Source organism: Bubalus bubalis, chromosome 11 (assembly GCF_019923935.1).
Source record: "Bubalus bubalis isolate 160015118507 breed Murrah chromosome 11, NDDB_SH_1, whole genome shotgun sequence".
NCBI classification, from domain to species: domain Eukaryota; kingdom Metazoa; phylum Chordata; class Mammalia; order Artiodactyla; family Bovidae; genus Bubalus; species Bubalus bubalis.
The window spans coordinates 46,221,744-46,248,072 of NC_059167.1; positions in this window are offsets into that span (position 1 = coordinate 46,221,744).

Sequence of the window (26,329 nt, forward strand, 5' to 3'; positions counted from 1 at the left end):
ATCTGAATTCTAATCTCCAATCTTCTTTTTATTCACTAGATCACAGTTCCTTCAGCTATAAAACTTTAAGATTGTGGAGTCTTGTGCAAATTGAAATGAGAAAGAAATATAAAAACACTTAAGGCACTTAAGTGCTTTTTCATTCTGGGTAAGGAATTACCATATGTTCAACGCAGAGGCTTCTATAAATGGAAACTCATACTGTTCCAACTAACTAAATAATACTATTTATTTTTAAATATTATTCTTGCCATTTCATATATTTTATGTTACATAAAACAGCTTTTGTGTATTACTGTTTCTCAACCATGATTCTAGTTATCCTTTCTGTATGGTACTCTGTCTGCTCATGCAGAATTGATCAGCTGTTCAAGTGCATAACAGAATCCTCCACCTAAATTTAGAAATTGGTAAATAAAACAGAGATAGGAGCCTCAAAGTCTGCAGTAGTACAGATGATTATCTTTTTGGCTTTTAAACAAACATAAATACTCTAAAACTTGCTCTTAGCATGTAACTTCATAATTAAATTAATATAATAGCACTCTGTTCTTTTGTATCACATTTCAGTTGAAGATCTAGAAGGGATTTTAGCAAATGCAAGTATTTTTTTCCTTGGTTCCTGTAGAAAAAGAAGCTTGGTTGATTATGCTTATATGATGGCCAGCTGCATCAAGACCATTAGGGTTGATGAGCTGGCCACAAATTACCATCACAGTCCAAATTTGCCTAGACTTAGCACAACAAATCTTTTTACACTTCCTGGGTCAATCCCCGTTTTTGTTTTTAACCTCGTGTTAGCTATTACCTAAAAATAGCCCATAGAATATACCAGTATATGGAGATTAATCTTCATAACCTGCTTATTTAACTTATATGCAGAGTACATCATGCAAAATGCCAGGCTAGATGAAGCACAAGCTGAAATCAAGATTGCCAGGAGAAATATCAATTTTAGTATCAACCTTAGATATGTAGATGACACCACCCTTATGGCAGAAAGTGACGAAGAACTAAAGAACCTCTTGATGAAAGTGAAAGAGGAGAGTGAAAAAGTTGGCTTAAAACTCAACATTCAGAAAACTAAGATCGTGTCATCCAGTCCCATCACTTCATGGCAAATAGATGGGGAAACAGTGGAAACAATGAGAGACTTTTTTGTGTGTGTGTGGGGGTGGGGGGTGGGGGCTGGCTCCAAAATCACTGCAGATGGTGACTGCAGCCATGAAATTAAAAGATGCTTGTTCCTTGGAAGAAAAGCTATGACCAACCTAGACAGAATATTAAAAAGCAGAGACATTACTCTGCCAACAAAGGTCCATCTAGTCAAAGCTATGGTTTTTCCAGTAGTCATGTATAGATGTGAGAGTTGGACTATAAAGAAAGCTCAGCACCGAAGAACTGATGCTTTTGAACTGTGGTATTGGAGAAGACTCTTGAGAGTCCCTTGGACTGCAAGGAGATCCAACTAGTCCATCCTAAAGGAAATTAGTCCTGAATATTCATGGGAAGGACTGATGCTGAAGCTGAAACTCCAATACTTTGGCCACCTGATGTGAAGAACTGACTCATTTGAAAAGACCCTGAATGCTAGGAAAGATTGAAGGCAGGAGGAGAAAGGAACAACAGAGGATGAGATGGTTGGATGGCATCACCGACTCGATGGCTGTGAGTTTGAGTTAGCTCCGGGAGTTGGCGATGGACAGGGAAGCCTGGTGTGCTGCAGTCCATGGGATCACAAAGAGTTGGACACGACTGAGCGACTGAACTGAACTGAACTAACAAATACCTGCTTAAGGATTCAGGCATGTCCATGAATACAGGATATGCTAGTAAAAAAAATTCAAGTACTCAATCAGTAAAATGATAGAGAGGAAAGGAGATGTATGGTGAAGAAATAAGAGGGAAATGAGGAGGGGCTGGATTGCATGGGATCTGTCATTAATAGTTTTCTTAAACGTTTTATTTTCTATTGGGGCATAACTAGTTAATAAACAATGTCATGATAGTTTCAGGTGAACAGTGAAGGGACTAAGTCATACATATACTTATGTCCATTCTCCCCCAAACACCCCTCTTATCCTGGCTGCCACATAACATTGAGCAGAGTTCCATGTGCTGTACAGTAGGGCCAATTTTTATCCATTTTAAATATAGCAGTGTATAGATGTCCATCCCAAATTCCCAACTATCCCTTCCCTTCATCCTTCCCCTTCTGGCAACCATAAGTTCATTCTCAGTCTCTCTCTGTTCTGTAATAGTTCGTTTGAACCATTTCTTTGATCTACTCTCTGATCTTTTTCTGTTGATGGGTGGGGCTGTGTTACCTCCCTGTAGTTTGGCCTCAGGCCAAACTATGGCTGGATAATGGTGGTAATGGCTACCTTCTTAAAAAGGCCAGCATGCCACACCTCTTAGGACTATTGTAGTCAGTGCCCCTGACCCCACGGCAGGCCACTGTCGACCCACACCTCTGCCAGAGACTCCTGGACACTCACAGGCAAGTCTGGCTCAGTCTGTTTTGGAGCCACTGCTCCTTTCTTCTGGGTCCAGTGTGTACAAGGGGTTGTTTGTGCCCTCCAAGAGTCTCTGTTTCCCCAGTCCTGTGGAAGTTCTGTAATCAAATTAACACCTTCTAGAACTAACACCAAATAAGATGTCCTTTTCATCATAGGGGACTGGAATGCAAAAGTAGGAAGTCAAGAGATACCTGGAGTAAGAGGCAAGTTTGGCCTTGGAGTCCAAAATGAAGCAGGGCAAAGGCTAACAGACTTCTGCCTAGAGAATGCAATGATCATAGCAAACACCCTTTTCCAACAACAGAAGAGACAACTCTACATATGGACATCACCAGATGGTCAATATTGAAATCAGATTGATTATATTCTTTGCAGCCAAAGATGGAGAAGCTCTATACAGTCAGCAGAAACAAGACCAGGAACTGACTTGCTAAATTCAGACTTAAATTGAAGAAAGTAGGTAAAACCACTAGGCCATTCAGGTATGACTAATGTACTGAGTGAGCATCAGAATCACCAGAGGAGCTAATAAGATTACAGAGGTCTAGGATCACTGAAATAGAATAGGGTCTGGGATTTTGTTTTTTTTACCCACTTCCCCAGGTGACTCTGATGCTAACCAAAGCTTTAAAGCCATTGCCCCAGAGAAACTCACGCAAGAATGGGATCAACCCAAAAGGGAGATGGAGAGGGGTAGTGAGAGAAGGAGGAGAGCCAAGAACCTTTGCAAGAGTCTGGGGAGGGTGTGCTGAAGGTGCTGAAAGAGAAACCCTGCAGAGCAACTATCCATACTGAAAGGAACTTCAGGATGAAGGGCTAAGAGCCCGAGTGTTTCGCTCTGTTTGCAACAAGTATAAGTGCCTCTTTGAGAGATGTCACTAAAGGTTTAAATTCCTTTTTGCTGTTTTGGGGGTGATATTGGGTTTGTGTTTCTTTTTAATAAGACAACAAACAGAATGCAGATGAGGTGTGTTATGGACTGGGTGTTTGTGTCCCTCAAATTCACACGTCAGAGCCCTTATCCTCCATGTGGCTGTATTTGGAGATGGAGGTCTCTAAGGAAGTAATTAAAGTTAAAAAGAGGTTACAGGAATAAGGCCATGATCTGATAGGATTAATGTCCTTATAAAAGAGAACTTACTTTCTCTCTCCCTGTGTGCACACAAAAGGAAAGACCCTGTAAGGACATGGAGAAGGCAGCTACCTACAAACCAGGAAGTGAGTTCTTACCAGAAATGGAATTTGCCAGCACTTTGATCATATAACTTCTAATTTCCAGAAATTTGAGTAAATAAATATCTGTTGTTTTAGCCATGTGGTTAATGGTATTTCTTTATGACATCTCAGTAAGGGTAATACAAAGTACACAGCTTTTTGGGGGTTACATGAAGTTATTTCAATTTGATCTTTTTAATCTCATTTGTTTAGGTTGTTATCTAGCTCTCCAATGTCAGTGTTTACTATGCAGTGATTTTTATCTTTCATTGCACAAAGTCTAGAAGATCATTTTAGATCCCTTTGGTTCCATCCGTATTCCATGCTGCTTCCTCCCTCTACCTGCTCTCCCCACCCTGTACATGCAGAGCCTTGTCAAAAGTAGAGGTAAATTTATGTTTAATTTGTCTAAAACAAACTCTTGGTTCTCTAACACTCTCTCTCATGACAAACTGCATGTCTACATTCCTCTGGCTTTTTAAACAGCATGCTATTCCAGTCTCTAATAACTAATATACTTAAAGACTTCTCTCTTGTTCTAAGTTCTTTCTGTTCTCTAGCTCTCCTTTCTTGTCAGCAATCTCTAATTCAGCCTTCATCAATCAGCCTGTCAAGTTGGCTCTGAAGCCTTTAAGAACACTTGACATAGATAGCATGGAAAGCAACATCATCACCACAAAAAGAGATATCATATACAGACACACTTTCTTTTTTGTGCATAATCATAGGGAATGAGGTCTTATTCCATATTTTCAGCCATAGCAGTATTCCTGGGTAAAGACTGACTTTTCTAGCAGAGAACCATGTTATCATGAAGGTGAGAGATGAAAAGAAAAATCAACACTACAGTCCTGCCACTCAAGTGTTCGTTGCTAGGGCCATCAAAGATTCCTGCTGCCAATTCTACTTAGGCATTCTCCACAGCTTGGCTCCCTTTCCTCCCTGAAGCAGACCTTCTCCTTTGCCACAGTTGCCTTTGATACAGGCTTGATTCCTGTCATTTGGCTGCCAGTGGGGGGAAGCACCTTTAGCTGTCCAGAGTTGATGAGACAGAGATCCCCAACCTTCCTCCCCTGGAAGTAAGGAGGCAAAGCCTACTACTGAACACATCTTAGAAAAGGCCCATGCAGGGCTTTGGATCATCATCCCGATTGAGGATGGGGGAATGATAGGACTTAAACTATTGTTGTGGCTTGGATCACAGCATTCCCTGAAGGAAACTGTCCCCAGGCAACAGCTAGGTGAGTGACCTTGCCATGCCATGGAGCACAAGGCAGAATATTTTTTCTGTCCTACAAAGGCTGTAGTAACTTCCAAGACAGACCTGGGGCTTTCAAGACTGTAAAAGATCTCGTCTTTGCCTTTTCAGATGAGGGCTGCTCTTCTGTAAAAAGTCAATTCCCTTTAAGAACAGAGAGATCCCAACAACCCCTTGAGGTAAGCATCATCCCAAGTTTACTGAGAAAACAGATTTAAGCAGGCTTTGTCACTTGCATCTTCCACTGGTAGCTCAGTTGGTAAAGAATCTGCCTGCAGTTCAGGAGACCCGGGTTCGATCCCTGGGTCGGGAAGATTCCCCTGGAGAAGGAAATGGCAACTACTCCAGTGTCCTCGCCTGGAAGATCCCATGGACAGAAGAGCCTGATGAGCTTCAGCCCGTGGGGTCATAAAGAGTTGGGCATGACTGAGCGACTAACACTTTCACTTCTTTCATTACTTGCTCAAGTATCCTGAACTAATAGTGGGGCTAGCATTAAAAGTCAATTCTGTCAGACCCCAAATCCGTGCATGTGTCCTTAAAAAAAGATGAAACAGGTATTTTCAATAAAAAAGTAAAATATTAATATGATCCCTCCCCCTTTTCTCTGGACCACATCAGCTTTGGGATGGATAATACAGCTATAACTATAATTACAGTACAAATATTATTACTCTAAACCTTGATTCAGGTTCCCGCTTTAGAGTCTGCCTTCCCTTCTTCTACAGGTTATTTCTAGGCATCTTTAGGAAGAACAGCAAGTATAGTCTTCTTGATTCTCATTAGAATCCACCATTTTCTGTTCTCATGCCTGAGTGGTAATGTCTTCTTTCCAGGTCTTTGATTGACAGGTGGCCATTATGAGGGTGTTACACATTCATCAGTGTCCCAGTGCATCAATACCAACAATACTTGCTGAAGATGATGTCTTCTTCTTCAGTTCAAGCAGGGCTAATTCCATTTGATGTTCAGGCTATTGGGTCTTCTCAGGTCTCCAGGGACTTTGAAGAGCCATTCCATGGAGATAATGCTTGGTACCTGCATCTAACAGTGCATGATGCAAGAAAAATTACAGAGTCCTGTGCTTCCAATATTTGATGTGCATGAAAATACCTCTTTTCGATTTTTTTTTTTTGGTTGTTGTTGTTCCCTTCTATCTCTAACCACCTCTTCCTAAGTTTAAGACATGAGATCTTGGATTCAAGGTTATATGGTACCTTTGGGCACTATTAAAAGATAACCTTTCTTAAGAAACTATGCTTCTGTTGATTATAACATATTATCCTAGAAAACTGATATTGGAGAAATGAGACACTTCATTGACATATACTGGAAGATTGTTGTAAGACTTATACAAGTTTTTGGTTTCTGTACTATTACCAGTGACCTGTATTTAGTGTGCATGCATACAAAATGGATTAAGTACATTTAAAACATGTATATAACCATGGGATCAGTGAAACATAGTGCTGGAACATGGAACTAGACATCAAACAAATCAGTGTTCTAGGCCTAGTTTTGTTCCCCACAAACTGAGCACCATTGGGATGGGTCATTTAATCTCTTGGGTCCATAATTTGATCACTTGTAAAATAGCAGTAATAATATCTGCCCTACCTTTCAGGTTTTTCTGTGGCTTAAATGAAATGAAAGATGATTTTAAAAGTTGGACACTTGATAGCAGCATCAGACAACAACTAAAGCAACCACAAATGCTGGGCTTGGACACAGTGTGTAATTATGAATGAAAATTATCCTTGCGATTAAAGGCTTCTAGGCTTACTCAGGCTTAGGGATATGCTGGAGAGGGAGCTTTCTGTATCTACTATACCACAGCCATTAGAATTTTCACTTCTAATTTAAGAAGAGCCAAGTTTAAATATGTGAATGCTGGGAATGATCGGAAACCTAATATGTGAGAAGTTAAACTATGGGGAATAGATTGCAGTTTGCTTTCCCTCTAGGCTAAAACTCAGGGTATTAACTTCTCGGAATATGGATAATGTCAACTTCTCCCTTTCCAAATAATATGTGACATATTTATCAATGATTCCCTAATTCTGCTTGTCTCGGCTTGATTTTTAGATGCATTTTACTCCTTTTGAAATATTCCTTGGAATTTTTTTTTTTTTAATTAAGATAAGCTAACTATTCTTTGTTTTTAAAAAGCATTTCAAGATGATTCCTTGAGATAATTGAAGGTGCCCCAGGGTGACACAACCCCAGGCCTGGAAATGACTGTAGTAAAACAATGTCACTGGCAATCAGCAAATGCCAGGTCATGCTTCAAATGAAGAGAGACAAAGGGAGAGTCAGGAGGAACACAGCCACAAAGGCTGCTTTTCAATCCTGTCCGCATCTGCTTGACCACTGGTGTCCTCAGATTAGGGCTGCTGGTCTACTGGGTGTCCAGAGGAACAAATGAAAGGGTCCAGCATCACAGGACCAGGATATTGCCCTTTAGCAAAAATTTTTCAGTGGTTTCTGGGTCTTGGGTGTTGGAGCAGGATGTTACTAAAGTGATGCTACTCTTCCCTGGCAGAAAAGGCACTCCTTACACAGGACTGTGGTTTGATGTGTTACGTTCAAATCCGGTGCTTTGTTTTGTAAGTAGCTGCTGAAGTGTCGCTAGTATTTGGGCACAATTGCCTGTGCTTTAAGTGCCACCCCAGGCAGTCTGGAATTCAAATCCTGGCTGAGACTCATGAGTGATTTTAGACTTATTCCCCAAATTATCATGAGTTTAAATTCTTCATCTGTAAGAAAAGGAAAGGGTTCATGCAAACCACCTCCTCACTGTTGTGCATTTTGAATGAGATGATCTTTGCAAAGTGTCTTGTATAGTCCTTGATTCAGAATAGCCATTTAAAGAATGGGAGTGACAATTATGGGAAAAGTAAAGATCTAAGAGACAGGAAATGTGGGATCTCTGTCTGGTTCAGCCTCTAATGAGTTTTGTGAGTTTAGGCAAATGATTTAGCTACTCTGCACTTCAATTTACTCATCTACCAAATTGTCAACTGATGTTTGATGGTTTACCTATTGAGCTTGAGAATGAAACTGCCTTAAATATTAGGAGCTTACTGTGTATTTTGTCAAAGGGTCAATAGGTACAGAGAGTGCTTTGAAAAGTTAAAATGACCATATAAATACACATTTGAGCACATTTAAAAAATATAATGTGACTATATCCTCAAAAACTTTCAAATTCCAAGGTAATTAAGACTACATTTTACATACTTTTTTTTTTTTTTTGGAAAGTAGTGAGTCCATTTTGATTATGGTAGCATATTAAAAATGAAATGTCTTGGGCAAAATAAACCACAAAAACTTTATGAAGTTTGTGGACAGCCCCTAGCGCATTCCACTAAGGACACTAAGATGAATGCCAAGGAGGATTTTTTTTTTAAATCTTTCCTTCTTCCCCTTCCTCCACTCTGAAACAATCATCAATTACCCTTATCCACCGGCACCATCTCATCTAAGTTCATTTTCAAGATGAAGTTTCCTCGTTGGATGGTGGCTGTCCAATCCTCCTTCTGTCCATCACTGACTGCCTCAGAGCTGTCCCCGGATTGACAGTTTGAGAGTGAATCAATAATAATTATCTGGCTGCAGCCATGGCGAGCTATGTAATTCTGCCATGGGACAGCATTGTGCAAACAGAGCTGCATCTCCGGCTGCAGGTTTAAATATGCAGGCTGGGGCTGTCCATTTAGGTGTCCTGATCATGTGATTACCGGGAGGTAGTGCTTCTTCCCCCGCTGCATTAAAATCCTTTCAAATGATACACTCACCTTCTGGGACTGCTGGAGAGAATTGCACTATGTAAAATGCTGCTTTCAGGGCCTAGGTCATAAATCAGTGATTTAAAGGCACAGCCTTAGGAGAGGAGAGACACTCTTTCAGTTCTTCATGTATACTTTAGGAAGAACCACTGGTGGGGAATGTGTAAGCACAAATAAAAGAATGGGATCTCAGATATGTTTGGGTCCATATTTATTTCGCCTTGTCTTTATTTCCAAAGAAAGATCAGAGTTAATTCAGTATTAAAATTTTACGAATGTGAGAGGTTCAACTTCATCGTTTCCTATTTGAACAAGAAAAGGTTGGTTTTACTGAGCTGAGTATAACTACTTTTCTTTAAAGCAACTTTAACATACCTTTGTAGAATATGTGTTGGTTGCTGCTGTGGTTATTCTTATGAATAGGCAACAACATTTCACTGGTCATATTTATGGGTTTTCAGATATTGAAGGCAGTGGAATTTTGTTGGTGTTATTTTCTGGGAATCTGTTTCTGTTAAGAAATTAGGAGAGGGGGAGGTCTTGGGAGGCATAATCAATTTTTTAACACAATTCAGTGAGAGCTGGGCATGCAACCAAAATGGGCAATCATAAATTCCTAGGGGTAGGGACTTTACATTTAGAACAGAAAATGATTTGTACATCATTAGCAAATGATGTGAAGCAAATAAAAATGCTGTGTCCCATAACCATATGATCTGTGCTATTTTAATTCTTTTTAACACACTCATATGCATAAAAATGCATATTTATAATTTTTGAAGTATGAAATAGAAACATATTAATATAAACATTTGTTTTACACTTACATGGTGGGATCCTTTGAATTACCCTCTTTTTTCTTTAATATAAAATCTTTAAAAAATAAAAACATGCTGAAAAAATGGAATAAGGTTTATTGATAATTTAGTAAGTTCCTTATCATTGAATGTGATCAAACTGAAGCAGTTACTATTCAGCAAAGATATTTATTATTATTTATTGCTGGTTACTTAAACGTTGACTGAAGAATTAATAGGAAATAGAGACAGTTTCTCCTGACACTAAGATTGTAGGATGATTTTCTAAGTTTGTAGCTTATTGGAGCACCTGGTGGAAGAGAAATTGGAGGAGGCATGAGTTATTAGAGGGAAAATCTCAGTGAAGACTTATATTTTAGTTGTGTTGAACTTTGTCTGTTATTACTAAATTGGAACCATTAACAGTTCTTTAACCCATCATTGCTTTGTTTCTCCAGTGATTTTTGTTGGCTTCTTAGTTTCTTAGTAGTAAAACTATTTTTTTTTTTTTAATTTAAGGCAGGCATAAAGTTGAGCACAGGGAGCTTAGAATCTACAAATATACCTTAGAATTGATGAAAACATGAAAGACCAGTAGAGAATTGAGACTCAGGTAGAAGAGAATTTCCTTCTTTCTCTCCTTCCTTCCTTTCTTTCAGTCAGCTAACCAATCAACCAGATAGTTTACCAAACCACCTCCCTTTAACTACCTGTGTGCAGGGCACATACATGAACCAGATCAGAATCTTGTCCTTGGAGAATATGGAGACTAGTAAGGGAAAGAAGACATGGGGATCCTAATTACAGCCCTATAACACAGGGGGAAATTACTAATTGCCAAACAAAAGTACAGATAAAGTAGCAAAGCGTGTCAGAACCTGGCAGAAGATTTCCAGCTGGGATTCATTTTTGTAGCTAAACCATCCTGTGATCAAAGTGCATACCTGCTATTTTGCAATGAATTAATTACCTTAAGAAACCAGGGGGCCAATTAAAAGACAAGAAAAATAAAGCAGCAATGAGTTTAAAAAATATATAGAATTATAAATATTGGGCACAGTGGAAGTAATTTTTAAATTATCTGGAAAGAGGCTATAAAAATAGAAATCACATAATAAAATCTAGGTTTTGGAAGGCAGTAAAGAAAATGATATCTTTCCATATAGATAAATAATCTTTGAGATTTGCAGGCTCTCTGCTATTGACTTGGATGGAAGAGCTATTATTCTATTTAATTTGTGAAAGTAAGACTGTTAATCTTCACCTTCTCCGTGTAGACTGTCAGATTTCTTAATCTTACAGTGCAGGCTTCCTCTGAACTCTTGTAGCTTTTGCTGTTTGCAACATTCATTTGGCTACTAGCACTTGCTGCCTTGTATGACAAAGAAGGTCTTTTCAGGTGAGCAAGATGTACTGCTTTACATCTTCCGGAGAAGCGTGAAGAGAAACATGCCTGCCAGAACCACCCTTATCAGGAAGATTAACATATTTTTGACTTCACCTTCATTGTCTACTTCCAAAGAAAATTGAGAAAGCCTTTAACTGAGGTGGGCTGCTTTGTGGGATCCATACACCATCTTGGACAATTATCAGGAAATCTCATGCAGAATAATTTATACTGTGGTAAAAAAAAAGTACCAAAGTTAGTTGTGGCTACTAGAGTAGTAATAGATTTAACTTATCTGTGTTCTTTCTGCTGTCTTCGCTTGAACCCCAACCCCCACTTCTCCTGGGTAAGGGGAAGAGAGGGGCAAGGGGTCTGCAAGTAGAAGCAGGAACAACTACTGGATTCAAATTATTTTGACTGCTTGAAACAGCCAGCAAGAGTAGCCTATTCAATTCACTGTGCAGAGGAGAAAGGAATATGGAAAACAGTTAACTGAAGTGTTGGGACAGGAGAAAAAGTATCTGATGTAGAAGCAGAACCAACATTGGTATAGAGCACAGAAAGTACCTGATACCAGGGCTAGCCTCATGTGCATGTGACCCAAGTAGTAAGGGCCCCTTGCTTGATTTAATGAGTTGTTGCCTTAGAATTCTCAGATTTCTGAACAAGGGCCCCACAGTTTCATTTTGCACTGGATCTTCAAAATTATGCAGCTAGTCCTACCTGATGCATTTGGTATTGCAGAAAACTGTCTCAAAGAGACCCTGACAAAGGATATTCATGATGTTTTAGGAAGTGAGAATGACTATCTAGACCAACAATATTTGAAAGTCCTCTGAATTCCATCTTTCTCACAGAATTAAATACTTAAAAGAGCAGGACCATCTCCTGAATTATCACCATAATTTCCACAGTGTGTATCCTGATTCCTGATACAAAGTACAATGAATATGTTGATTATGGATCAAAGAACCAAGTGGAAATATAGTTTATTAATATTATTATTGCCATTATAATTACAAAGCATGGCTATTCTTTTTGTGGTTTTGTGAATATGTAATAAACTCAAAGAGAATGTGCATGCTTTAAATATTTTTCATGTGAGAAAGAAATGACTGAAAGTAAAGCACAAAGAAAACCACATTAAAAGGTCTCAAGTTGGGGAAATGATTTTTTCCTGTCTACCTGCAGCAGAGTTTACCCAGTGTGTTCCATATCCTCTTATCATCTTTAGATGGCAAAAATCTATACAGATACACACAAAGTGAGCTAATTTTCACATTTTGATGTTTATATACATCAGAGGATCACTCAGCTTTCATGGCAGAATTTTGGGATCTTGTGTTCCTGAGAAGACCATGAATTGGATTTGGGGGGCCACTGTGTCTCTTGTCCTTTGTGGCACATTTGGTGGCTAAAAGTGTTCACCTCGATGTCTGATAAACTTGGCTTTGAAGCCTAGTTAGATTGATAAACTTGAGTGTGTTATTAACTTCTCTATGCCTAGTTTCCTCATCTGCAGATTGAGAATAATTATTGTAACTATTTCACAGAGCTGTTGCAAAGATTAATAGGATGATGCACGTTTTTCCACTTAGTAGGGTAACCAAGACATCAGAAGTACTCAATAAATATTCATAATGATGACAATTCTCAGGGAACATAAGGGGAACAAAGGGTTTCCTAGCTACTGAATCATTTCCCCAGGTGGATAGGCAGTTCCTATAAGGAAAGAGTGGAGATGCTTGAAATTAACCTCAAGTCACTGCTCAGGGTCGGGGGATTCTTCCTCAAATATACTCCAGGACTCATCCAGTGTTGCTTGAAGGAAGGTCCTGTTAACATTGAAAAGAACAATTTTGCTTTTCTGGAGGCCAGAAGGTGAATTTAGGCGTTGACCGTCCTGCAGCAGCGGAAATGGCAGTGTTGTGATGGTACCAAAGGGTGGTGGTGGCTAAATTAGTGGTGGCAGCAGGGGGATGGTGGCTAGCTGCCGCAGCAGTGGCAGGCACGATGTGACTAGCCACGGGACACTGGGGAACTTAATCCAACTTCTTATGTATAACATTCTTTCTGAACAATATTTTATACAATAGTGTTGGAATTGCTTTAGTTTTAGTTATAAACTGAATTTGACTCATCTGTCCATGTCCATTCTGTTTATAAAGCTGTCATTGCTTGTAGGCAAATATACCTTTAAAATATTCTGCGTAGCCCACACATCGATGCACCAAACACTGAAAATACTACTGCCGACGTAAAATATTCTTGTGTTCTGAGAGGACAAAAATCTTCCCTTGCTACTGATGTTGTCAGACATGGTTCCAAATGTATACAGGGCATAGAGAGAGCTTCTTGAGAAGAAATGGGCACAACCAGAATTAGGCAGGAGTTTAAGCAATTATTTTGTTGTTTAGTAACTCAGTCGTGTCTGACTCTTTGTGAACTCATGGACTGTAGCCCACCAGGCACCTCTCTGTCCATGGGATTTCCTGGGCAAGATTACTGGAGTAGTTTGCCATTTCCTCCTCCAGGGAATCTTCCTGACCCAGGAATCGAAGCCATCTCTCTATGTCTTCAGCATTGCAGGCAGGTTCTTTACTGCTGAGCCACCAGGGAAGCCCCTTAAGCAACTATACCCCAATAAAGAAATAAAAATAAAAAGCTTTTATAATATAGCCAAGTGAATTTCTTTTCAAGTTAATGAGATTTCTGAATTAGGAACAAAATCATTTCAACCTCTCTACCATTAACTCTCCTATCAGAACAACTGACAAAACACAGTTCAGTTGACCTGTTCAAGATCTGCCAGACCTTTCTCCTATGTGGCTTGTGGTGAAGGATGTAAGAAGCAGTGGGGGAGCAGGTATGAGGAGAGAAGAATCCTGGGTAGAATACTAAGATGGAAGGCATCTTAGCACGCTGCATGTTGAACAGGGCACCTCTCTGGCAGGAGAGGATGAGCTGGATCCCAGTTGTTTGCTTACATGGAAATTCACCTGAATTCTGCTCCTGGAACAGGATTGGAAACTCCTGCATAACTTTTCTCATCTGTAAAACAGAAATAATTATAGTGCCTACCTAACAGAAGTGTTGGAAGGATTAACTAAGCTGGGATGATTAAATGAAATTATATATGTCAAGCAGTGAGCACAGTGCCTGGACTTAGTGAAGAAGAGCAACTGTTATGGTCCTTAGCATTTCTGTAGACAGTAGTAAGGCTAGTGTTGTGGAGAGCTTGGGAGAGTCACACCTTCTACAGTTGGAGCAACCATTTAATTATGGTATTAAAAAAACCCAAATCCTGAAGTGTTGCTAAGTCTTCTGTTCATGAAAGGAACAAGAGTTAGAATTGAGAGAAAATCTTGGATCAGTCACTGTGTGACTGCTTGCAACTTATTGAACATCTCTGAATTATTTTTTCTTCAATATGCAAAGTGAAGGTCACAAACACCTACATTACAGGGTTGTCATGAAGATTAAAGGAGGGACTGTAAAGCAAAGCCTCTTTCTGAGTTCCAAGTAATATAAACATTTTTCTACATTTCATGCTAATTACCATTTTGGAGATTATTGAGCATGTATTGTTTCCCGTATTTTATAAATGAGGAACCAAGTCTGGAGGCATTAAATATTTGTTCAAAATCAATGACTAGTGAAGGACGTAGTTAGGACTTGGAATCCTTTTTTCTGAGAACAAACCTCTATCTTCTTTTTATCTTTAAAGTTGTGGAACTCTTTCTCTATATTAAACTGTCACCCAAATCCAACATATAAAACATATCAGAGAGAAGCTACTTCCCTGTCTCCTCCCACTCCTGTCATTAGCCCTCAGGGGTGTGAGGAGCACAATTTGCAAACCTTTGCCTTCTTTAAGGAGACTTCCTAAGAAGCTGAGTACTCCACTCTGCCACCTTACTCATCCCAACGCATGAGGTCAGATATCTGGTCAGATATCTATCATGTCTGGCAGAAGATTGAACCAGGAGACCTCAAGAGCCTCTGATTCTGGTCCCTATTGCCTCAGAGCTCAAGACATCACACATGGGTCACACTGGGGTTGTGGAAATGCATGGCTGAGATCCCAGCCCACACAAGTGGTACTGTCTATGGCTCTGGAAAGCCTCTGATGCTACTATGCTTTGGTACCACTTGTGCCTCTTGACTTTCTGGTGAACTGTGATTCTTTCTGTTTCTAGGGCAAATGGAGAACCTGGAGAATTATTGCCTGGTAAGCAGTCAGCAAAGAAACCAGGTTCAGAAATAGCTTAGTGCTTCCAAGAATGGTGGAAAAAAATGTCCTGGCCAGGGAAATAGGTCAAGGTCACTATGTGGGTTTCTAGCATTTCTTGCTGCAGGGTTGGAGGCCTATAGAATCAGGAAGGTTTTGCAGGCTCAGTGGTGGCTTTAGTGATAGGAGTGGTGTGAATGCTCAGACCTTGACTCTAGGTTTATAAAAAGCAAGTTTATTGGCTTCTGAAACTGTATCTGCTTGTGGAAACTGATTAAGCATAGGCAAAACATCCCTAAGATCAGCAACCTTCTGTCAGAACACAGTGCAGACAGAGTTTTGGGGAGAGTTTGCTGGTTTTCTCCTAGAACTCACTGCAGAGCATTGGGAAGGTGTGAGGCTTACTTGAGGATTCCACATCAGCAAGTCAGAAAGGGACTGTGCTTTAGGGAGCTTGTTAAGAAAAAAGTGGTGATCTATGCCACATTAGGTTCTCTGTGGGAGAACCTGAGGTGGGAACATAAGAGAACTCAGTGGTTCCTGAGACTCCACATGTGGAAAGATGGAGTTGGAACCAGAAATCATAGGGTTGCCCAGGTGATGGGGCCACACAGCCTGGGGTTATCATTGAAATATGGGGATCCAAATGAAGTACTGTTCCTCCAGAGGTCCTCAGGAAAGAGTGTGTCCCAGGAAAAGCCACACTCTGCCAGTAAACAGTCATGTGCTTCTCATAAAAGGAGACCAACATACAGCAGAGGCCATAGCTTCAGATGAAAACAGGCTGGGGAGGATTGTAAGGTGAGGCAAGGGAGGTGCCTAGGGTACAAGTTTATGGGGGCTTTCCCTCTCAAGGTTGGGCAAGTGCAAGGTTGATGTCTCCCTGGCCTCACCTGAGTCCTGAGCCTGTGAATCAGAGTAGACCATAGATTTTCTCTCTCCGATTCTCTCCTGGTCCAATGCAGAGCTGGAGCTTCAGGGAGGGAGGATGGGCCTTGATAACAAATGCATTTCCTTCTTCCAGGAATCATAGTTTCTAGTCTGTATAGACTAGAGCTTTAAATTGAGGGCACAGTTTTAAACTGTCTTGGATTATATTTAAACAACTGAAAGCGTCTGAATAATTGTGAAATTAGGTTAAGATGTCAAGGGAGGCATTGTTAAATAAAGAATAGACTATTTATATCACACAACTGAAATGATGATATTAAAAAAAGAAACTTTGTATAACAAGTTACTGAGAGAGTACTTACATAAGCCAGTGCCTCTGAAGAGGAAGGAAAGGGAAGGCAGAATGGAAAAGGGGTTGAGGAGGGAGTCTTGACATTATTCACTCTTGAAAGTTAGTGGTTCTATGAAGGGACTGGATGACTGACAGGCCTCAGCACAAATCCTGGCTCCATTACTATAGCTGTGAGATTTGGGCAAAGCATTCAAATCTTTTCATGACTTGTGAACATGAATAAGAATAATACCGACTCTTATTCCACAGTACTGTCATGAGGATAAAGTGACAGGGTAAATAAAGGACTTGGAATTATGCTTAGCACATAGAAGGGTTAAGTGTTCGCTGTTTCCCTTGGCTTTGCCTATTTTCACTGAAGGATGTAGCTTTCACAGGTACATGTACGAGTGTTTGTGGGAGGATGTGTGTTGGAAAGTAAACTGACTGAGAGGTAATTTTATAAAATGCAAGTCTGGGTGAGGAGGAACTAAAGACAGAAGCAACATCAACATGCTGTCAGTCTGTAGAAATATAATCTAACTTTATAAAGTCAAGAAGCATTTGAACTGTATGCTGAAATATCAGTGTTGCTTGTGAAACCTTACAGAGGATATGTTGGGCACATAAGAGGATGTGTTACTCTCTTTGGTGGCAGTAACTCTGTGGATCTATGGATAATGTATAGACAAAATGAATAAGTAGTTTTTAAGATGATTGGGCATAAGTATGGAGGTTAGAAATAAGACTAGTTCTTATGGAAATATCTGATGCATAGAGCAGGAATCATAGCTTTGAAGTTGATACTGTGAAAAGCAACCTTATTCTATCAAGTTGCTGTCAAGGAGACTGTCAGGATAAATTCCTGGGCCTAGTGTCCTAAACAAATGCTCCTTATGGTATTTTTGAAATGTGCATGTGTCTATAAAATAATAGGTTTTCTTTGTGCTTTGCCAGATTTCTGGAAGAACATATCTCCTCCATTTTAGCAATCGTGTTTGCTTTTTGTAAGTAAAGGAAAAAATTAAAAGAAACTAGCCAAAGGCATCGTAATAATATTGAGAATATTAGAAGGAATTACCACAAATACAGAGGTGACTGATGAATCACATTTTGACTTGATATCATATAATGAAAGACAAATCATTTTGTTTACAGTAATAGAGAAATGAGTTTCTTTATCTTTATGTATTTTATTTTATATTTTCCTCTCCCAACATTTTTTGAGGGGAGAAAGTTGTTATTATATTGGTATTTCTTGGAAAACAAATACTTTTCTTATTATCACAATAATCGCTTTTGTGCTGCGCTATCAGTAGATGGTTTTTACCAATGGATATTTCATTTTAAGCTCTTTGTTTAGACATTTTAAATCCAGTCTTAAATGTCTGTTTGAAACTGGTAATGGAAGGTTTGAGTTTTAGTCCTTTGAAAAAAAAAAAAGTCTTGAAATTCTCTAAGATCATCAGTTCAGTTCAGTTCAGTTCAGTCGCTGAGTCATGTCCAACTCTTTGCAACCCCATTAATCACAGCATGCAAGGCCTCCCTGTGCATCACCAACTCCCGGAGGTCACTCAGACTCACGTCCATAGAGTCAGTGATGCCATCCAGCCATCTCATCCTCTGTCATCCCCTTCTCCTTCTGCCCCCAATCCCTCCCAGCATCAGGGTCTTTTCCAATGAGTCAACTCTTCGCATGAAGTGGCCAAAGTATTGCAGTTTCAGCCTTAGCATCATTCCTTCCAAAGAACACCCAGGACTGATCTCCTTTACAATGGACTGGTTGGATTTCCTTGCAGTCCAAGGGACTCTCAAGGGTCTTCTCCAACACCACAGTCAAAAGCATCAATTCTTTGGCACTCAGCTTTCTTCACAGTCCAACTCTCACATCCATACATGACCACTGGAAAAACCATAGCCTTGACTAAACAGACCTTTATTGGCAAAGTAATGTCTTTGCTTTTTAATATGCTGTCTAGGTTGATCGTAACTTTCCTTCCAAAGACTAAGCGTCTTTTAATTTCATGGGTGCAGTCACCACCTGCAGTGATTTTGGAGCCCCCCCAAAAATAGTCAGCCACTGTTTTCACTGTTTCCCCATCTATTTGCCACGAAGTGATGGGACCGGATGCCATGATCTTCATTTTCTGAATGTTGAGCTTTAAGCCAACTTTTTCACTCTCCTCTTTTACTTTCATCTGGAAGCTTTTTAGTTCCTCTTCACTTTCTGCCATAAGGGTGGTGTCATCTGCATAGCTGAGATTATTGATATTTCTCCTGGCGATCTTGATTCCAGCTTGTGATTCCTCCAGCCCAGCGTTTCTCATGATGTACTCTGCATATAAGTTAAATAAGCAGGGGGACAATATACAGCCTTGACGTACTCCTTTTCCTATTTGGAACCAGTCTGTTGTTCCATGTCCAGTTCTACCTGTTGCTTCCTGACCTGCATACAAATTTCTCAAGAGGCAGGTCAGGTGGTGTGGTATTCCCATCTCTTTCAGAATTTTCCGCAGTTTCTTGTGATCCATACAGTCAAAGGCTTTGGCACAGTCAATAAAGCAGAAATAGATGTTTTTCTGGAACTCTCTTGCTTTTTCCATGATCCAGCGGATATTGGCAATTTGATCTCTGGTTCCTCTGCCTTTTCTAAAACCAGCTTGAACATCTGGAAGTTCACAGTTCACGTATTGCTGAAGCCTGGCTTGAAGAATTTTGAGCATTACTTTACTAGCGTGTGAGATGAGTGCAATTGTGCAGTAGTTTGAGCATTCTTTGGAATTGCCTTTCTTTGAGATTGGAATGAAAACTGACCTTTTCCAGTCCTGTGGCCACTGCTGAGTTTTCCAAATTTGCTGGCATATTGAGTGCAGCACTTTCACAGCATCATCTTTCAGGATTTGAAATAGCTCAACTGGAATTCCATCACCTCCACTAGGTTTGTTTGTAGTAATGCTTCCTAAGGCCCACTTGACTTCACATTCCAGGATGTCTGGGTCTAGGTGAGTGATCACACCATCATGATTATCTGGGTGGCAAAGATATTTTTTGTACAGTTCTTCTGTGTATTCTTGCACCTCTTCTTAATATCTTCTGCTTCTGTTAGGTCCATACATTTTCTGTCCTTTATCGAGCCCATCTTTGCATGAAGTGTTCCCTTGGTATCTCTAATTTTCTTGAAGAGATCTCTAGTCTTTCCCATTCTGTTGTTTTCCTCTATTTCTTCGCACTGAATACTGAGGAAGGCTTTCTTATCTCTCCTTGCTATTCTTTGGAACTCTGCATTCAGATGCTTATATCTTTCCTTTTCTGCTTTGCTTTTCACTTCTCTTCTTTTCACAGCTATTTGCAAGGCCTCTTCAGACTGCCATTTTTCTTTTTTGCATTTCTTTTCCATGGGGATAGTTTTGATCCCTATCTCCTGTACAGTATCATGAACCTCAGTCCATAGTTCATCAGACACTCTATCAGATCTAGTCTCTTAAATCTATTTCTCACTCCACTGTATAATCATAAGGGGTTTTATTTAGATCATACCTGAATGGTCTAATGGTTTTCTCCACTTTCTTCAATTTAAGTCTGAATTTGGCAATAAAGAGTTCTTGATCCGAGCCACAGTCAGCTCCTGGTCTTGTTTTTGCTAACTGTATAGAGCTTCTCCATCTTTGGCTGCAAAGTTTCAGTGTTGACCATCTGGTGATGTCCATGTGTCGAGTCTTCTCTTGTGTTATTGGAAGACAGTGTTTGCTATGAGCAGTGTATTCTCTTAGCAAAACTCTATTAGCCTTTGCCCTTCTTCATTCCGTACTCCAAGGCCAAATTTGCCTGTTACTCCAGGTGTTTCTTGACTTCCTACTTTTGCATTCCAGTCCCCTATAATGAAAATGACAACCTTTTTGGGTGTTAGTTCTAAAAGGTCTTGTTGGTCTTCATAGAACCGTTCAATTTCAGCTTCTTCAGCGTTACTGGTTGGGGCATAGGCTTGGATTACCATGATATTGAATGGTTTGCCTTGGAAACGAACAGAGATCATTCTGTCATTTTTGAGATTGCATCCAAGTACTGCATTTCGGACTCTTTTGTTGACCATGATGGCCACTCCATTTCTTCTAAGGGATTCCTGCCCACAGTAGTAGATACAATGGTCATCTGAGTTAAATTCACCCATTCCAGTCCATTTTAGTTCACTGATTCCCAGAATGTCGACGTTCACTCTTGCCATCTCCTGTTTGACCACTTCCAATTTGCCTTGATTCATGGATCTGACACTCCAGGTTCCTATGCAATATTGCTCTTTACAGCATCGGACCTTGCTTCTATCACCAGTCCCATCCACAGCTGGGTATTGTTTTTGCTTTGGCTCCATCCCTTCCTTCTTTCTGGAGTTATTTCTCCACTGATCTCCAGTAGCATATTGGGCACCTACCGACCTGGGGAGTTCCTCTTTTAGTATCCTATCATTTTGCCTTTTCATACTGTTCATGGGGTTCTCAAGGCAAGAATACTGAAGTGGTTTGCCATTCCCTTCTCCAGTGGACCACAGTCTGTCAGACCTCTCCTCCATGACCCATCTGTCTTGGGTGGCCCCACATGGCCTGGCTTAGTTTCTTTGAGTTAGACAAGGCTGTGGTCTGTGTAATCAGATTGGCTAGTTTTCTGTGATTATGGTTTCAGTGTGTCTGCTCTCTGATGCCCTCTCACAACACCTACGGTCTTATTTGGGTTTCTCTTACCTTGGACATTGGGTGTCTCTTCATGGCTGCTCCAGCAAAGCACAGCTGCTGCTCCTTACCTTGAATGAGGTTGCCCCTCCTGACCTTGAACATGGAGTAGCTCCTCTCGGCCCTCCTGCACCTGGGGCAGCCACCTCTGTTTGGATGTGGGGTAGCTCCTCTCGGCCACTGCCCCTGACCTCAGACGTGGGGTGGCTCCTCTCGGCCACCGCCCCTGATGTCAGACATGGGATAGCGCCTCTCGGCCACTCTATAGTCATATTAGAACATTAAAATGAGAGTTCATTAAAATGCATTTGAAGCAAAAAGTTAATATTCATATCAAGTAAGATTTGTTGGTTATTTTTTTTAAGTAAGGTAATATAAGGTAGACACATTGGTTCAGATTTAGCTGGAAAGTGAATCATGCCTATTTTTCCAACATAAAATTCCCCTATTTCATTGAAATTAAAAATTTTATGGTTTAATATATTCAATATTTCCTAGATTACCAATAGCAATTATAATGAGACAAGCTGTGTATATTTTATGTATGTACATGTGTTAAGTGAATTAACACCAAAATCAAAATCAAGTGAGACAAACAGAGTATCTAGCAAATTCATGAGTGATACTGAAAGCTCTCTCTATACTGTTTATTTCCTTGAATATGATTGCCAGTGGGACCTCTTGGCTTAGTACACAAACAGAGGAGAGGAGGAAGAGAAGTGCTGGCATTTTACACAGTTTATCTTCCATTATTGTATTTAACTTTTAAAAGGACATCAGAATCCTTTGGGAATACTATCATAGCCTGAAATTCTGCTACCAATTTCACATTTTTTCAAGTTGATTTAGTGATAAAATTTAATGTGTCTTAAAATAATACTGAAAACTTACAAGGACAAACATTCCTTGATAAATGAAAGAGATACAATCCTGAAAGAGAATGTCTAACTCTTTAAAAACACCATTATTTTAGTAACTAGATGTGATTTCTGTTATACAATTCCAGAAATCAGGGACAGAAGGCATCTTGTTTAGAATTAGTAGGTTTATGTATAGGGAAGAGGTTATGTTTGCTGGGGTAGGGGAAGAAAAGGAGTATAGATGAGGACTGAGGGAAGAGAAGAGATTCTTCTAATATGTGACTTAATAGCTTAGTCTTAATAGTCAGTCTTAATAGTTTGGAGCCAACATGGTCTCCCACATTCCTCCTGCTCAGCAAACATCTTCCTTCAATTCATATATTAATTCATGCCTTGTGGCTCCAATGTACTCCTGGGAAAAAAGAGTAACATGGAAAGAAATGTTGCAAACATTTATTCATTTACATACCTCAGTCTAGTTAAACAGGGAGAATACCTCAGACACCAAGTGGGTGTTTTCCTACCTGCCAATGAAAATTTAATTCCAGAACAGAACAAAAACACCTCAAGGTTTCTCACATGGATCTCTCAGTCTATTTTTTTTTTTTAAACCAACTTCTCAGAAACTTTCTCCGCAACAGGTCCAAATGTGTTTCTTCTCATTTTTGTAAGGTTGAACTGAAAATATTCTTACTTTCTCTTCAAACTCTAATTCCCTTCTTTCAAATCAATCCTAACACTAACTATCAGTGGTCAGAAAACTGATGGGCATAAACATATAGGTTAATGCTAGTGTTTAAAATCACACTTGTAAATAAGAACAGACTTTCTTGGATGCCATGTCTTGAAGTAGTCACTGACATCTTGACTATGGCCTTTGTACAGTCTGGATTTTGGTTTGATAAAATTTATCAAATAAATTATATAAATAATATTAAATAAATAATAAATTACTAAAATATCTGGCTAGATCAACTACGAAGCATATAAATATACTACAGATGATAATACTCAAGAATATATGATATTTCAGTCCTATTACAACTATCCTATTATTTCAAGCACATGGATTGAGATGCTCTGGGCTGTTAGAATCAGTTAATGAAATCAGGCAGATTAGCAGGCTTAGCTGCTTGTGGCATAATCATCAAAGTTGTTGTAAAAACTCTACTAGTCCACAGAAGGCCTGTTTTCCACATTCTGCATCTCTTGATATAAATATATCATATTTTGCAGAATGTAGTCTTCTCTTAGTAGAAAACTTTATGACTAGAACTCATTAAATGAGTCTTTCATGCTGAGTGTACTTCAGGGGGAAAGACTTCTTCCTAACAGGATAATTTAAATCTTATATGACTACTGGACTCAGATATGTTTTGAAACACTTAGAGAAATGAACTCTTCAGGAATGAAGCACTCTGGCTTATCTGAAGGTGTGTTTTACCTCTTTAAGGAAAAAATAAGTCTTCCACTCACTCTTAACAGGAGGCATATTAATTTGCTGGACATTCTATAAAGATTTCATGCTAGCTCTCCTTTAAATAAGACCTCACGAAAAATAAATGCAGAAAGGCAAAATGGTTGTCTGAAGAGGCCTTACAAATAGCTGAGAAAATAAGAGAAGGGAAAGGCAAAGGAGAAAAGGAAAGATATACCCATCCAAATGCAGAGTTCCAAAGAATAGCAAGGAGAGATAAGAAAGCTTTCCTCAGTGATCAATGCAAAGAAATAGAGGAAAACAACAGAATGGGAAAGACTAGAGATCTCTTTGAGAAAATTAGAGATACCAAGAGGACATTCCATGCAAAGATGGGCTCAATAAAGGACAGAATTGGTATGGACCTAACAGAAGCTGAAGATATTAAGAGGTGGCAAGAATACACAGAAGAACTGTACAAAAAAGATCTTCATGACCAGATAACCACGATGGTGTGATCACTCACCTAGAGCTAGACATCCTGGAATGTGAAGTCAAGTGGGCCTTAGGAAGCATTACTACAAACAAAGCTAGTGGAGGTGTTGAAATTCCAGTTGAGCTATTTCAAATCCTGAAAGATGATGCTGTGAAAGTGCTGCACTCAATATGCCAGCAAATTTGGAAAACTCAGCAGTGGCCACAGGACTGGAAAAGGTCAGTTTTCATCCTAATCCCAAAGAAAGGCAATGCCAAAGAATGTTCAAACTACTACACAATTGCAGTCATCCCATACACTTGCAAAGCAATGCTCAAAATTCTAGCAAAACTTCAACAGTATGTGAACCAAGAACTTCCCAATGTTCAAGCTGGTTCTAGAAAAGGCAGAGGAACCAGAAATCAAATGCCAACATCTGTTGGATCATTGGAAGAAACAAGAGAGTTCCAGAAAAACATCTCTGCTTTATTGACTGAGCCAAAGCCTTTGACTGCATGGATGACAACAAACTGTGGAAAATTCTTCAAGAAATGGGACTAGACCACCTTACCTGCCTCCTGAGAAATTTGTATGAAGGTCAAGAAGCAACAGCTAGAGCCAGACATGGAACAATGAAGTGGTTCCAAATTGGTAAAGAAGTACATCAAGGCCATATATTGTCACCTGTTTATTTAACTTACATGCAAAATACATCATGCAAAATGCTGGGCTAGATGAAGCACAAGCTGGAATCAAGATTGTCAGGAGAAATATCAATAACCTCAAATATGCAGATGATACCACCCTTATGGCAGAAAGTGAAGAGGAACTAAAGAGCCTCTTGATGAAAGTGAAAGAGGAGAGTGAAAAACACTGGCTTAAAACTCAACATTCAAAAAACAAAAATCATGGCATCTGGTCCCATCACTTCATGGCAAATAGATGGGAAACAATGCAATCAGTTACAGACTTTATGTTTTTGGGCTCCAAAATCACTGCAGACAGTGACTATGGCCATGAAATAAAAGACACTTGCTCCTTGGAAGAAAAGCCATGACCTACCTAGACAGCATATTAAAATGCAGGGACATTACTTTGCCAACAAAGGTCCATCTAGTCAAAGCTATGGTTTTTCCAGTAGTTATGCATGGATGTGAGAGTTGGACTATAAAGAAAGCTCAGCACTGAAGAATTGATGCTTTTGAACTGTGGTGTTGGAGAATACTCTTGAGAGTCCCTTGGACTGAAAAGAGATCCAACCAGTCAATCCTAAAGGAAATCAGTCCTGAATATTCATTGGAAGGACTGATGCTGAAGCTGAAACTCCAATACTTTGGCCACCTGATGCAAAGAGCTGACTTATTTGATAGGACTCTGATACTGGGAAAGATTGAAGGCAGGAAAAGAAGGGGACAACAGAATGAAATGGTTAGATGGCATCACCAAGTCGATGGACATGAGTTTGAGCAAGCTCCAGGAGTTGGTGATGGACAGGGAAGCCTGGCATGCTGCATTCTGTGGGATCAAAAAGAGTCGGACATGACTGAGCAACTGAACTGACTGAACCTGTGTGTCAGATGGTAAAGAATCTGCCTGCTATGCAAGAGACCCGAGTTCAATCACTAGGTCAGAAAGATCCCCTGGAGAAGGAAATGGCAACCCATTCCATATTCTGGCTGGAGAATTTCATGGACAGAGGAGTCTGGCAGTGTGCAGTCCATAAGGTCACACAGAGCGGGACACGAGTGAAGCGACTTAGCACGCTCCTTTCAATGCATGAATATTACTATTTGTTCTTTTTTATATTGTGGAAAAGCTGCAGAAATTTTTCACTTCTGTGGACTTTGCATTGGCCATTGATGCAGAATTAGCTGTATAAACTCTTAGAGAGGTTATCAGCTATGAATGATCATACAGATTTCTGTTTTTAAACCTCTATCAGAATCATTGCCTGCAGGAATGAACTTTTGAAAGACTATCAATATTAAGTTTTTAAAACATGGTTGCATTTTAGTTGCTATTCCTTTAAATTTGTATTTAATGATGATTTATTTCTTACCTTAATAAACAAAATTTACAATTCACATTAGCATAATATAGGCTTTTAACAGTCCTGCAGTAAAGAAACCCACTAAATTCTGTTTATCCCAGTGCTTCCCATGCTATAGACTATGGAAGACTTTCAGTTCTTTTGACTCATGTTTATGTGTATATTCAAGAGAAATGGATGTTTCATAAAACCCAATGAGGAAATTAAACTGATTGTTAATTTTTAAAAATTTAACATGTGTGATGTCTTCCATCTGAATGTCATAATACCAGTTTTGTTTGAAGTTGACATCTTAATGAACAATATAGCACATTTGCACTACAAATCCTCAAAAGAATATTCTCTTTGAAATTTGCCTCCTATACGAAAAACACAAAAGAAATTATTTT